Source organism: Oncorhynchus gorbuscha, linkage group LG08 (assembly GCF_021184085.1).
Source record: "Oncorhynchus gorbuscha isolate QuinsamMale2020 ecotype Even-year linkage group LG08, OgorEven_v1.0, whole genome shotgun sequence".
NCBI lineage: Eukaryota > Metazoa > Chordata > Actinopteri > Salmoniformes > Salmonidae > Oncorhynchus > Oncorhynchus gorbuscha.
The window spans coordinates 64,786,608-64,800,027 of NC_060180.1; the positions used below are offsets into that span (position 1 = coordinate 64,786,608).

Below are 13,420 nucleotides of genomic sequence, written 5' to 3' on the forward strand. Positions count from 1 at the left end.
AAATATTCATGACTATAAACACTTTCATGATACAGCCAGGGTTAAAGAGATGGACATTAGGATATATAAGGTATTGCTGGATCATGTGTCCTGTTAATCTCAAATCACACAGTGCTAAGAGATAACATCAACACGGTCATATGGTGTTACTGTCAAAGACACCTGAATTTGTAGAGTTTCTCCAAATCTTCGCTGCAGATCCTCTCAAGCTCTGTCAGGTTGGATGGGGAGCGTTGCTGCACAGCCATTTTCAGGTCTCTCCAGAGATGTTTGATCGGGTTCAAGTCCAGGCTCTGGCTGGGCTACTCGAGGACATTGAGACTTGTCCCAAAGACACTCGGCGTTGTCTTGGCTGTGTGCTTAGGGTCATTGACCTGTTGAAAGGTGAACCTTGGGACCTCAGACTGAGACTGAGCGCTCTGGAGCAGGTTCATCAAGGATCTCGCTGTACTTTGCTCTTTTCATCTTTCCCTCAATCCTGACTAGTCTCCCAGTCCCTGCCACTGAAAAACATCCCCACAGCATGATGCTGCTACTTCCATGCTTAACCTGGCACCATCCTTACGGTGTCCTCCAGACGTGATAATTGGCATTCAGGCCAAAATGTTCAATGTTGGTTTCACCACACCAGAGAATATTGTTTCTCGTGGTCTGAGTATTTAGGTGCCTTTTACCAAACTACCATAAAGGCCTGATTGGTGCTGCAGAGATGGTTGTCCTTCTGGAAGTTTCCTCCATCTCCACAGAGGAACTGTAGAGCTCTATCAGAGTGATCATCAGGTTCTTGGTCTCCTCCCTGACCATGGCCCTTCTCCCCAATTGCTCAGTTTAGCCGGGTGGCCGGCTCTAGGAAGAGTCTTGGTGGTTCCAAACATCTTCCATTTAAGAATGATAGAGGCCACTGGGTTCTTGGGGACCTTCAATGCTGCAGATGTTTTTGTACTCTTCCCCAGATGTGTGCCTGGACACAATCCTGTGTTGGAGCTCTACGGACAATTCCTTCGACAGCATAGCTTGGTTTTTGCTCTGACATGCACGGTCAACTGTGGGACATCATATAGACAGGCGTGTGCCTTTCCAAATCATGGTCCTCTACTCTTTTCACCAATGTCCTACCACTGGCATTAAACAAAGCATGTGTGTCCATGTATGCTGATGATTCAACCATATACGCATCAGCAACCACAGCTAATGAAGTCACTGAAACCCTTAACAAAGAGTTGCAGTCTGTTATGGAATGGGTTGCCAGTAATAAACTGGTCCTGAACATAATAAAACTAAGAGCATTGTATTTGGTACAAATCATTCCCTAAGTTCTATACCTCTGCTGAATCTGGTAATGAATGATGTGGCTGTTGAACAAGTTGAGGAGACTAAATTACTTGGCGTTACCTTAGATTGGAAAATGTCATGGTCAAAACATCATACATAGAATGTATGCACACATGACTGTAAATCGCTTTGGATAAAAGCGTCTGCTAAATGGCATATATTATATTATTATTATATAGATTAAATGGTTCCAAAGATGGGGAGGTCTAGCCTTAATAAAGAGATGACACCACATTCCAAAAAGCAAGTCCTGCAGGCTCTAGTTTAGTCTAATCTGGATTATTGTCCAGTCGTGTGGTCCAGTGCTGCAAGGAAATACCTAGTTAAGCTGCAGCTGGCCCAGAACAGAGCAGCACGTTTTGCTCTTAATTGTTATCAGAGGGTTGATATAAATACTATGCATGCCAGTCTCTCTTGGCTAAGAGATGAGGAGACTGACTGTTTCTTATAAAAAGGTGATGCAATGTGTTGAAAATCCCAAATGGTTTGCATTGTCAATTTACACACAGCTCTGACACACACATATCCCACCAGACATGCCACCAGGGGTCTTTTTACAGTCCCCAAATCCAGAACAAATTCAAGAAAACATACAGTATTATATAGAGACCTTATTGCATGGAATTTCCTTCCATCTCATATTGCTCAAATAAACAGCAAACCTGGTTTCAAAAAACAGATAACGCAACACCTCGCGGCACAACGCCTCTCCCATATTTGACCTAGATAGTTTGTGTGTATTGATATGTAGGCTATGTAGTTCTGTCCTTGAACGGTTCTTGTCTAATGATCTGTATTATGTTTCATGTTGTGTGGACCCCAGGAAGAGTAGCTGCTGCTTTTGCAACAATGGGGATCCTAATAAAATACCAAATGTCCAATCAATTGAATTGACCACAGGTGGAGTCCAATTAAAGTTGTAGAAACTAGAGGTCAACCGATTATGATTTTTCAACGCCGATACCGATTATTGGAGGACCAAAAAAGCCTATACCGATATAAAAAATAAATAAAAAAAATTTAAGATGTATTTGTAATAATGACAATTACAACAATACTGAATGAAAACTTATTTTAATTTAATACATCAATAAAATCAATTTAGCCTCAAGTAAATAATGAAACATGTTCAATTTGTTAAATAATGCAAAAACAAAGTGTTGGAGAAGGTAAAAGTGCAATATGTGCTATGTAAGAAAGCTAACGTTTCAGTTCCTTGCTCAGAACATGAAAACATATGAAAGCTGGTGGTTCCTTTTAACATGAGTCTTCAATATTCCTATGTAAGAAGTTTTAGGTTGTAGTTATTATAGAACTATTTCCTTCTATACCATTTGTATTTCATTAACCTTTGACTATTAGATGTTCTTCTAGTATTGCCAGTGTAACAGTATAGCTTCCGTCCCTCTCCTCGCTCCTCCCTGGGCTCGAACCAGCAACACAACAGCCACCATCGAAGCAGCGTTACCCATGCAGAGCAAGGGGAACAACTACTAGAAGGCAAAGAGCGATTGACGTTTGAAACGCTATTAGCACGTGCTAACTAGCTAGCCATTTCACTTCGGTTACACCAGCCTCATATCGGGAGTTGATAGGCTTGAAGTCATAAAAGGCGCAATGCTTGATGCACAACGAAGAGCTGCTGGCAAAACGCACGAAAGTGCTGTTTGAATGAATGTTCACGTGCCTGCTTCTGCCTACCACCAGATATTTGTATGCTCAGTCAGACTATATGCAACACAGGACTCTCTAGATAATATCTAGTAATATCCTCAACCATGTGTAGCTAACTAGGGATTATGATTGATTGTTTTTTATAAGATAAGTTTAATGCTAGCTAGCAACTTACCTTGGCTTACTGCATTCGCGTAACAGGCAGTCTCCTTGGAGTGCAACGAGAGAGGCAGGTCGTTATTGCGTTGGACTAGGTAAGGTTGCAAGATCGGGTCTCCCGAGCTGACAAGGTGAAAATCTGTCGTTCTGCCCCGGAACAAGGCAGTTAACCCACCGTTCCTAGGCCATCATTGAAAATAAGAATGTGTTCTTAACTGACTTTCCTAGTTAAATTAAAAAGGTCTAAAAATAAATAATAAAATAAATAAAAAATATGGGCAAATCGCCGCCCAAAAATACCAATTTCCGATTGTTATGAAAACCGATTTAAAATCGGTCGACCTCTAGTAGAAACATCAAGGATGATCAATGGAAACAGGATGCACCTGAGCTCAATCGCTTAGCAAAAGGTCTGAATACTTATGTAAATAAGGTATCAGTTTTTATATTTAATACATTTACAAACATTTATAAAAACCTGTTTTCACTTTGTCATTATCGGGTATTGTGTGTATATTACTGTAATTTTTATTTATTTAATCAATTTAAGAATAGGGCTGTAATATAAGAAAATGTCAAAAAAGTCAAGGGGTCTGAATACTTTCTGAAAGCACTGTAAGTCTCTGTGTTAGAAGAACACGGAGACATTATGAAACCACACCGTACATAATGAATACATACACCCCAGACATGGCAAACCACAGTCATTCACATACATGAGGTATAGCCTACTTACAGAGTACATACAATCACACACACTGGTATTGGATCACACAGTAAATAATTTTGCAGCATTACACACATTCCATATCACACTGCAACACGCACATTTATTTACCTTTATTTAACTAGGAACAAATTCCTATTTTCAATGACGGCCTAGGAACAGTGGGTTAACTGCCTTGTTCAGGGGCAGAATGACAAATTTTTACTTTGTCAGCTCGGGGATTCAAGCAACCTTTTGATTACTAGTCACACACACATACATACAAGTCAAAAATTAGAACACACCTACTAATTCAAGGGTTTCTTTATTTTTACCATTTCTACATTGTAGAATAATAGTGAAGACATCAAAACTATGAATTAACACATTGGGAAGCATGTAGTAACACCTCCCCCCAAAAAAAGTGTTGTTTTAAATATTAGATTATTCAAAGTGGACAAACCTTTGCATTGATGACAGCTTTACAGACTCTTGGCATTATCTCAACCAGCTTCACCTGGTATGCTTTTCCAACAATCTTGAAGGAGTTCCCACATATGCTGAGCACTTGTTGGCTGCTTTTCCTTCACTATGCGGTCCAACTCATCCCAAACCATCTCAATTGGGTTGAGGTTGAGTGATTGTGGAGGCCAGGTCATCTGATACAGCACTCCATCACTCTCCTTCTTGGTCAAATAGCCCTTACACAGCCTGGAGGTGTTGGGTCATTGTCCTGTTGAAAAACAAATGATAGTCCCACTAAGCCCAAACCAGATGGGATGGCGTATCGCTGCAGATTGCTGTGGTAGACACTGTTTTTTAAGAGTAGCTTGAGGTGGGGGTCTCCTCAGTCATCGAAATGCAAATGAGAACTGACGTCGCTAAATCATTTTTTTATTCTCTGTATATGAGAATAAATTAGTGTTGCAACTGAGGACAGATGTGTACGCGCTACGTGCTTCAGCACTCGGCATTCCGTTCTGTAAGCTTGTGTTGCCTACCAGTTTGCAGTTGAGCCGCTGTTGCTCCTAGACGTTTCACTTCACAATAAACATCTCTCCTTAATACATTCTCATAACTTTAGCTGTGATAGACAGAAAATAAGAGCGAGTGTGGATAAGAGGGAGACAATCTGAGAATGAGAGAGCATGAAAGAGGGAAGAAAATGCAAAAAAGAGATGACAAGACAAATGAATGAAGTAAAAAAAGAGAATATATGCTACAGGGAAGTGAGTTGGATAGCATGAGAATGAGATGGAGGGAGGAAATATAGTTGTGCACAAATATGGTGGCAAAGACAGAAGAGGGTGGATGGGAGGAAAGAACAAGAAAGAAAGTTGTGGTATGATAGATTGGCTGAGAGGAAGGGGGGTGGTTGGGGCAGGGAGAGCGCCCGCGGGGGTGGTTGGGGCAGGGAGAGCGCCCGCGGGGGTGGTTGGGGCAGGGAGAGCGCCCGCGGGGGTGGTTGGGGCAGGGAGAGCGCCCGCGGGGTTTTAAGACAGTAAATGAGGCAGACAAATGAAAGAAGAGAGAAAGACAGGAGAAACAAAGTAAATCTCAGTCTGACTTTCTTATTTTAATGAGACATGCTCATGTGTTTAAAAACACCACAGAGAAAGTCAGACAGAGAATAAGAGATGGGAGAATGAGAGATGAAGGCACAGAAGAGAGAGAGAGAGTGCGCTGCTAAAACAGACAGACTGTCCTGAGGTGCCTCTGGTCTCCCGTAGTGACTGGCAGGGCAGATCCAGCACACAGATAAATGACTCCATGTCACCATATCCCTCTTCCTATCCGTCATTCTTGCCACACCTCTCCAATACCCTTGACATGGCATCAATCATCCCGAACAAAAAAACATTTGTATCCTTATTTTACCAGATAAGTTGACTGAGAACACGTTCTCATTTACAGCAATGACCTGTGGAATAGTTACAGGGGAGAGGAGGGGGGATGAATGAGCCAGTTGGAAGCTGGGGATGATTAGGTGGCCATGATGGTATGAGGACCCACACAGTGTTCCAGACTAACATTTTCCCACTGGTGGCACTAAGTTTCAGTTTGTGGCACCAGCCCATGATTTGGTCGCACCCCAAAAATATATATAATCTGCTGTCACGCAATAGAAAATATGAGTATCATTCTCAGTGCTTTATTAAAAAGTATAATATACTGAGATGGTATTGAATAAATACTTTATTTCATCATCTTATGTTGTTAACTATTTTAATGTGCAACCTATTCCAGTGATTGAAATGCATTGTGGGTAGACAATTATGCTATTGTTATATTTTACTGTTAAAATAAGGCTCCAGAATTATATATTTTTGTTTAAATAGAGAGGAATTTGACTACATCTTTATGTGATCTAATATCATAGGCAAATTTATTTGGGGCTAATTCATCACCCGAGTTGGCCTAAGTGGAAACTCAAAACCCATTACCTAGATCACAAACTCCAAAGATAAGCCACTGCTAGTAGCCATGTATTAATAACCCTCTACAGACTAAGCCCTGACATTTGACACTACAGTGAAAATGGTTAACTTTTTTAAAGCAAGGCCCCTGAACTCTCGTGTATTTTCTACACTATGCAATGATATGGGCAGTGACCATGTAAGACTTTTACAACATACAGAAGTGCGCTGGTTATCAAGGGGCAAAGTATTGACATATTTTGGGGAATTTAGAGACAATCTTAAAAGTTATTGACTGGCCATTATTTCCACTTGTCTGACCACTTGACTGATGAGTTTCTCACAGGACTGGCCTATCTGGGTGATGTTTCCCCCCCCCCCCCTCGCCTGAATGATCTGAATCTAGGATTACAGCGGCTCTGCAACTATATTCAATGTGCGGGATAAAATTGAAGCTATTAATAAGAAGTTGGCGCTCTTCTCTGTCTGCATTAACAAGGACAACCCACAGGTCTTTCCAACATTGTATGATTTGTGTGCAAATGAATTCAAGCTTACGGACAAATGTCAAATGTGACATAGCGAAGCACCTGAGTGAGTTGGGTGCACAATTACACAGGTACTTTCCCAAACCGGACAACCCAAACAACTGGATTTGTTATGCCTTTCATGCTATGCCTCCAGTCCACTTATAGATATCTGAACAAGAGTGCCTCATCAAAATTGCAACAAGCAGTTCTGTGAAAATTGAATTTAAATCAGAAGCCACTGCCAGATTTCTGGATTGGGCTGCACTCAAGAGTATCCTGCCTTGGCATATTGCACTGTTAAGACTTTGATGCCCTTTGCAACCACGTACCTATGCGAGAGAGTGGACTCTTGGCCCTCACTAGCATGAAAACGAAATACAGGAACAGACTGTGTGTGGAAAATGATTTAAGACTGAGACTCACTCCAATACAACATTGTGTGTGTGTGGAGCAGGCTTACAACGATGGCAAAAAACAACATTTGAGAGTGCGCTGACCCTCGGGCTAGAGGGGGTAGGCAGCTGGAGGTTGAATGTTTGAAGGGGTACGGGACTATAAAACATTTGGGAACCACTGTACTAAGCTACAATGGCAAGAAAAAGTATGTGAACCCTTTGGAAATACCTGGATATCTACATAAATTGGTCATAAAATTTGATCTGATCTTCATCTAGGTCACAACAATAGACAAACACAGTTTGCTTAAACTAATAACACAAACAAGTATATGTTTTCATGTCTTTATTGAACAGTGTAAACATTCACAGTGCAGGGAGGAAAAAGTATGTGAATCCTTGGATTTAATAACTGGTTGACCCTCCTTTGGCAGCAATGACCTTAACCAAACATTTTCTGTAGTTGCGGATCAGACCTGCACAAGGGTCAGTAGGAATTTGACCAATCTTCTTTACAAAACTGTTTCAGTTCAGCAATATTCTTGGTATGTCTGGTGTGAACTGCTCTCGAGGTCATGCCACAGCATCTCAATCAGGTTGAGGTCAGGACTCTGACTGGGCCACTCCAGAAGGCGTATTTACTTATGTTGAAGCCATTCTGTTGATAATTTACTTCTGTGTTTCGGGTGGTTGTCTGGTTGCGTCACCCAACTTCTGTTGAGCTTCAAACTGGCGGACTGATAGCCTAACATACAAAACGTCTTGATAAACTTGGGAAATATGTTTTTCTGTCAATGATAGCAAGCTATCCAGGCCCTGAGGAAGCCCCAAACCATGATGCTCCCTCCACCATGAGGTTGAGATGAGGTTGATGTTGGTGTGCTGTGGCTTTTTTTCTCCACACAGTGTTGTGTGTTCCTTCCAAACAACACAACTGTAGTTTCATCTGTCCACATAATATTTTGCCAGTAGTGCTGTGGAACATCCAGGTGCACTTTTGCAAACTTCAGACGTGCAGCAATGTTTTTTGACAGCAGTGGCTTCTTCCATGGTGTCCTCCCATGAAAACCATTCTTGTTTAGTGTTTTAAGTAACATATACTGGTCAACAGAGATGTTCGCATGTTTCAGAGTCTCTCTAGGACTCTAGGATTCTTTTTAACCTCATTTTGCAAGAGCACAGCACAGAATGCTGTCATCTTTGCAGGACGGCCACTCCTAGGGAGAGTAGCAACAGAGCTGAACTTTCTCCATTTATAGACAATTTGTCTTACTGTGGAGTGATGAACAGCAAGGCTTATAGAGATACTTTTGTAACCCTTTCCAGCAAGTCAACAATTCTTAATCGTAGGTCTTCTGAGATCCCTTTGTTCAAGGCATGGTTCATATCAGGCAATGCTTCTTGTGATTAAAAAAAAAACTCAAAATGTGAGTTTGCTATAGACCAAAGCAGCTCCAATCTCATCTCATTGATTGGATTCCAGGTTTGCTGACTACAATTAGCTTTTGGAGAAGTCATTAGCCTAGGGGTTCAGATACTTTTTCCCACCTACACTGTGAATATTTGAATGATGTATTCAATATAGGCAAGAAAAATACAATAATTTGTGTGTTATTAGTGTAAGCACACCATTTGTCTATTGTTGTGACTTAGATGATCAGATCAAATTTGATGACCAATTTATGCAGAAATCCAGGTAATTGTAAAGGACTCACTTTTTCTTGCCACTGTATATGCAATTGTTTTAAGGCCATACCAAGGATCATTTTAGACATTTTCATTTGGAATTGTAAAACCCCTTGAAGTATAAAAAATCAAATGTAATTTGGCCTTACTGCTATTAGCCCATACAAATGCATTGAACATATTCAATACATAGAACAGATAAGCCCCCCGCCAAAAGAAGTTGTCAGAACAGCTGTACAAACTTCAGACAAGTCCCAATATGTTTGTTGGGGGTCATAGAGCAAAACTGAGAGTGACATCTTTCCACAGGGGGTCATAATAGTTTGTAGGCAAAACCGTTTGGACGCTGCAGATGATTTTGTGAGAAGACTGATTTTCTGGATGTGGCATGGTCTGTCAAACACTGCTTTAGCTCTGTCAAACACTGCTTTAGCTCTGTCACCTTTCACCACAGATGTGGAAGTGCAACATCGGCGGATGGAATGGATTAAGACAACAAAACATCTCTAGCTTAAAAATACAGATTTGTATGGGGATTTGATTATGCTAATTAGATTTCCGTGTGGGAGCGGACATCAACTCCAGGGTTTAAGTCAAATAGTACATTTTATGTAAATTTCAATTGCAGTTGTAGCCTACCGTCAAATGAGGCTATGCACTCTCAATGACCAATGTGCATTTCGCAAAGCCATATCAAATATCTTGTTTGTAAAGCACAGTGCTTTTGGAAAGTATTCAGATCCCTTGAATTTTTTCACATTTTGTTACGTTACAGCCTTAAAAAAAATATTTAATTGATTTTATAACTCAATCGACACCCCATAATGACAAAGTGAAAACAGGTTATTAGAAATGTTTGCAAATGTATTAAAAACAAAAAACTTATTTACATAAGTATTCAGACCCTTTGATGAGACTCGAAAGAGAGTTCAGGCACATCCTGTTTCCATTGATCATTCTTGAGATGTTTCTACAACTTGATTGGAGTCCACCTGTGGTAAAGTCAATTGATTGGACATGATTTGGAAAGGCACACACCTGTCTATATATGGTCCCACAGTTGACAGTGCATGTCAGAGCAAAAACCAAGTCATGAAGGTCAAAGGAATTGTCCATAGAGCTCTGAGACAGGATTATGTTGAGTCACAGATCTGGAAAAATAGTACAAAAAAAACTGTCTGCAAGTATTGAAGGTCCCCAAGAACAGTGGCCTCCATCATTCTTAAATGGAAGAAGTTTGGAACCACCAAGAGTCTTCCTAGAGCTGGTTGCCCAGCCAAACTGAGCAATCGAGGGAGAAGGGCCTTGATCAGGGAGGTGACCAAGAACCCAATGGTCACTCTGACAGAGCTCCAGAGTTCCTCTGTTGAGATGGGAGAAACTTCCAGAAGGACAACCATCTCTGCAGCACTCCACCAATCAGGTCTTTATGGTAGAGTGGCCAGACGGTAGCCACATGAGAACCCGCTTGGAGTTTGCCAAAGGAACCTAAGGACTCTCAGACCAAGAGAAACAAGATTCTCTGGTCTGATGAAACCAAGATCGAATCTTTGGCCTGAATGCCAAGCGTCACCTCTGGAGGAAATCTGGCACTATCCTTAAGGTGAAGCATGGTGGCAGCATCATGCTGTGGGGATGTTTTTCAGCGGCAGGAACTGGGAAACTAGTCCGGATCGAGGGAAAGATGAAAGGAGCAAAGTACAGAGAGATACTTGATGAAAACCTGCTTCAGAATGCACAGGACCTCAGGCTGGGGCGCCAAGTTCACCTTCCAACACGACAACGACCCTAATCACACAGCCATGACAACGCAGGAGTGGCTTCGTGACAAGTGTCCGAATGTCCTCGATTGGCTAAGCCAGAGCCCGGACTTGAACCCGATCGCACATTTCTGGAAAAACCTGAAAATATCTGTGCAACGATGCTCCCCATCTAACCTGACAAAGCTTGAGAGGATCTGCAGAGAATAATGGGGTGTGCCAAGCTTATAGCATCATACCCAAGACTCTAGGCTGTAATCACTGCCAAAGGTTTCAACAAAGTACTGAGTAAAGGGTCTGAATACTTATGTAAATGTACTATTTCAGTTTATTTCAAACAAATTGGCAAAAATGTCTAAATCTGTTTTTGCTGTCATTATGGGGTATTGTATGTAGATTGAGGGGAATAATTTAACATCAATTTTAGAATAAGGCTGTAACATAAAATGTGGAAAAAGTCAAGGGGTCTGAACACTTTCCAAATGCACTGTAGTTGCTATAGAGGTGAGAATTGAGAAGTAGAAAGTATACCTACAGAAAGCTGACGCTTCTCTCCAAGCATGACAAGAGGATAGTGGTGTTTTCCCCGCAATTGGATTTTAAAATGTTAAACCATCAGAACTCATTGTTATATAATCAGAAATGGGAGAGAGTGGCTCACTCAACACAGCAGCAGGCCCCAGCAAAACAGGTAACATTATCCTACAGAGGAAGGCAGGCAGACCCTTCCATTACATTAATCATGAGGATAATATACTTTACCATTTGACCAAATCATGGCTTTAGCCTCTTATAAAAATAGGGGATGTAGAGTGCACCAAGGCGACCAATATATTTTAAAACTTGCACAGCCAAGTCAAAGGATTGCATAAAGCTGGCCGCCCACCATACACACACTTAAGGAATACTTAGTAAAACCCCCCTAAGTTTTAGATGCAATTGTTAAGTGACTGTCCCACTGGATGTCATAAGGTGAATGCACCAATTTGTAAGTCGCTCTGGATAAGAGCGTCTGCTAAATGACTTAAATGTAAATGTAAATGTAAATAAAAAAGTAGTGTACATGTTGCACCTGGTCCCCTCCCTGTGGACCCCCCCTCCCTGTGGACCCCCCCAGTACCCAGCTGTTCAGTGCCTAAACCCTCCCTGGTCAATGACTACCTGGCAGCCAGCTGCGCCAGACTCTGAACCCAACCCGGGGCAGAGGGCTTTGACAATTGCCAATTCCATGTAACAGAGTGATGCTGAGACTCTTGATTATTTTACTTGTCAAACAAAAACCACTCATTGCAAAGTTACACAAACCATATCGCTATGCACAAGGAATACTTGTAACAATGTCCACTAAAATACAGTGCAGATGCAAAGTTTGGTCACATAATTACGTTTTTTGCTGTTTATGCAGTCAATCTTGTTAAAATGACGGAATTTATCGCTGAAGCCAAGACGCTCGCACTTTCTATGTTGAAGCTATGTAAACATTACAACAACGCCGAGAAGTCAACTTCAAATATGTAGAATGTCAACGCCACAGGAAACTCGCAAAGTTGTTAAGCATTAAAACAAAAAACGATTGATATGAATACAATTTTAACAAACGTAGCAACTTACCGTATTCGATTGTAACTTCAGAACCGCTCCTGCAGTCGATTCATTGTGAATATCCATTCACCTCGTCTACAACGCTTCAACGAGGTGGGTTATCGACCACAACGCACAAGTCAAGAGTGACGCGATTGGCTAGGTTATTTGTGTGTCCTAGTGTCTGCCCGTTTCACGCTTCAATGGGCGTTTTTAAACCGGGTACTTTTGGTTCCTGGATGCTGATTCATGTGTGTATCAAACAATTTACCACGGGTATAACGCAAAAATAATTGTTTACTGTTGTATTTATGTTTAACTAGTTTATAATGGCAATAAGGCACCTCGGGGTTTGTGATATATGGCTAATATAGGCAACCACGGCTAACGCCTTGATCACACGGACAGGTTTTTGCATTTTAGTACACCATAAGTACATTAATTTCCAATGGAAAGCTGCATTTGCCCTACAGCGTTGCACTGCTTTCTGTTCTGTGTGGTGCATACCTAGGAATTATCTAACTGTATGCATCAAACTGTGCATAGACGGCTTGACAGAAATGGTAGCAGAAGGTGAATGTTGAACTTTGTTGTACACATATCCAGATGATGCTGCATAACATTTTGCTCCCTACCCTACCGGTGTGATCTAGGCGTAATGGCTTTATCCATGCACCCAAACTGACTCAATCACACCTACAGCATCATTGCATTTTGGTACACCAGAAGTACATTCATTTCCAATGCAACGCTGCATTTGCCTTGCAGCATTGCGTTGCAGAGTCAGTAGCAGTGCATTCATTCTGTGTGGTGCATATGTTGTATTTATCGAATGTATGCATGAAATTGTATGTGTAGACAGCTTGACAGAAATAGTTGCAGAAGGTGACTCCTCGATCACACCTACAGCATCATTGGAAAAATTGTATGCAGCATCATCTGGATATGTGTGCAACAAAAATTAAACATTGACCTTCTGCTACCATTTCTGTCAAGCTGTCTACACATACAATTGAATGCATACATTTGATAAATCCAACATATTAGTGACACAGAATGCACTGCAATTAACCGTGCAGGTCAAACACAGCGTTCCATTGGAAGGGAATGTTCTTCTGGTGTAACAAAATGCAATGATGGTGTCGGGGTCATCGAGGCGTGAAGGTTAAACTTTTGTTGG

At 41.4% G+C, this 13,420-nt stretch overlaps 1 protein-coding gene across 4 annotated transcripts in view; it reads right to left on the reverse strand.

The window, feature by feature from the left end:
- LOC124041998 (SPRY domain-containing SOCS box protein 4-like) overlaps positions 1-12,367 on the reverse strand; it is a 129,927-nt gene extending 117,560 nt beyond the window's left edge. For all 4 annotated transcript variants that reach the window (XM_046360251.1, XM_046360249.1, XM_046360247.1 and 1 more), the window contains exon 1: positions 12,271-12,367. The gene's annotated coding sequence lies outside the window, so the exon portion shown is untranslated. The remainder of the gene's footprint in view (positions 1-12,270) is intronic.
- Between the last annotated feature and the right edge of the window lie 1,053 nt (positions 12,368-13,420).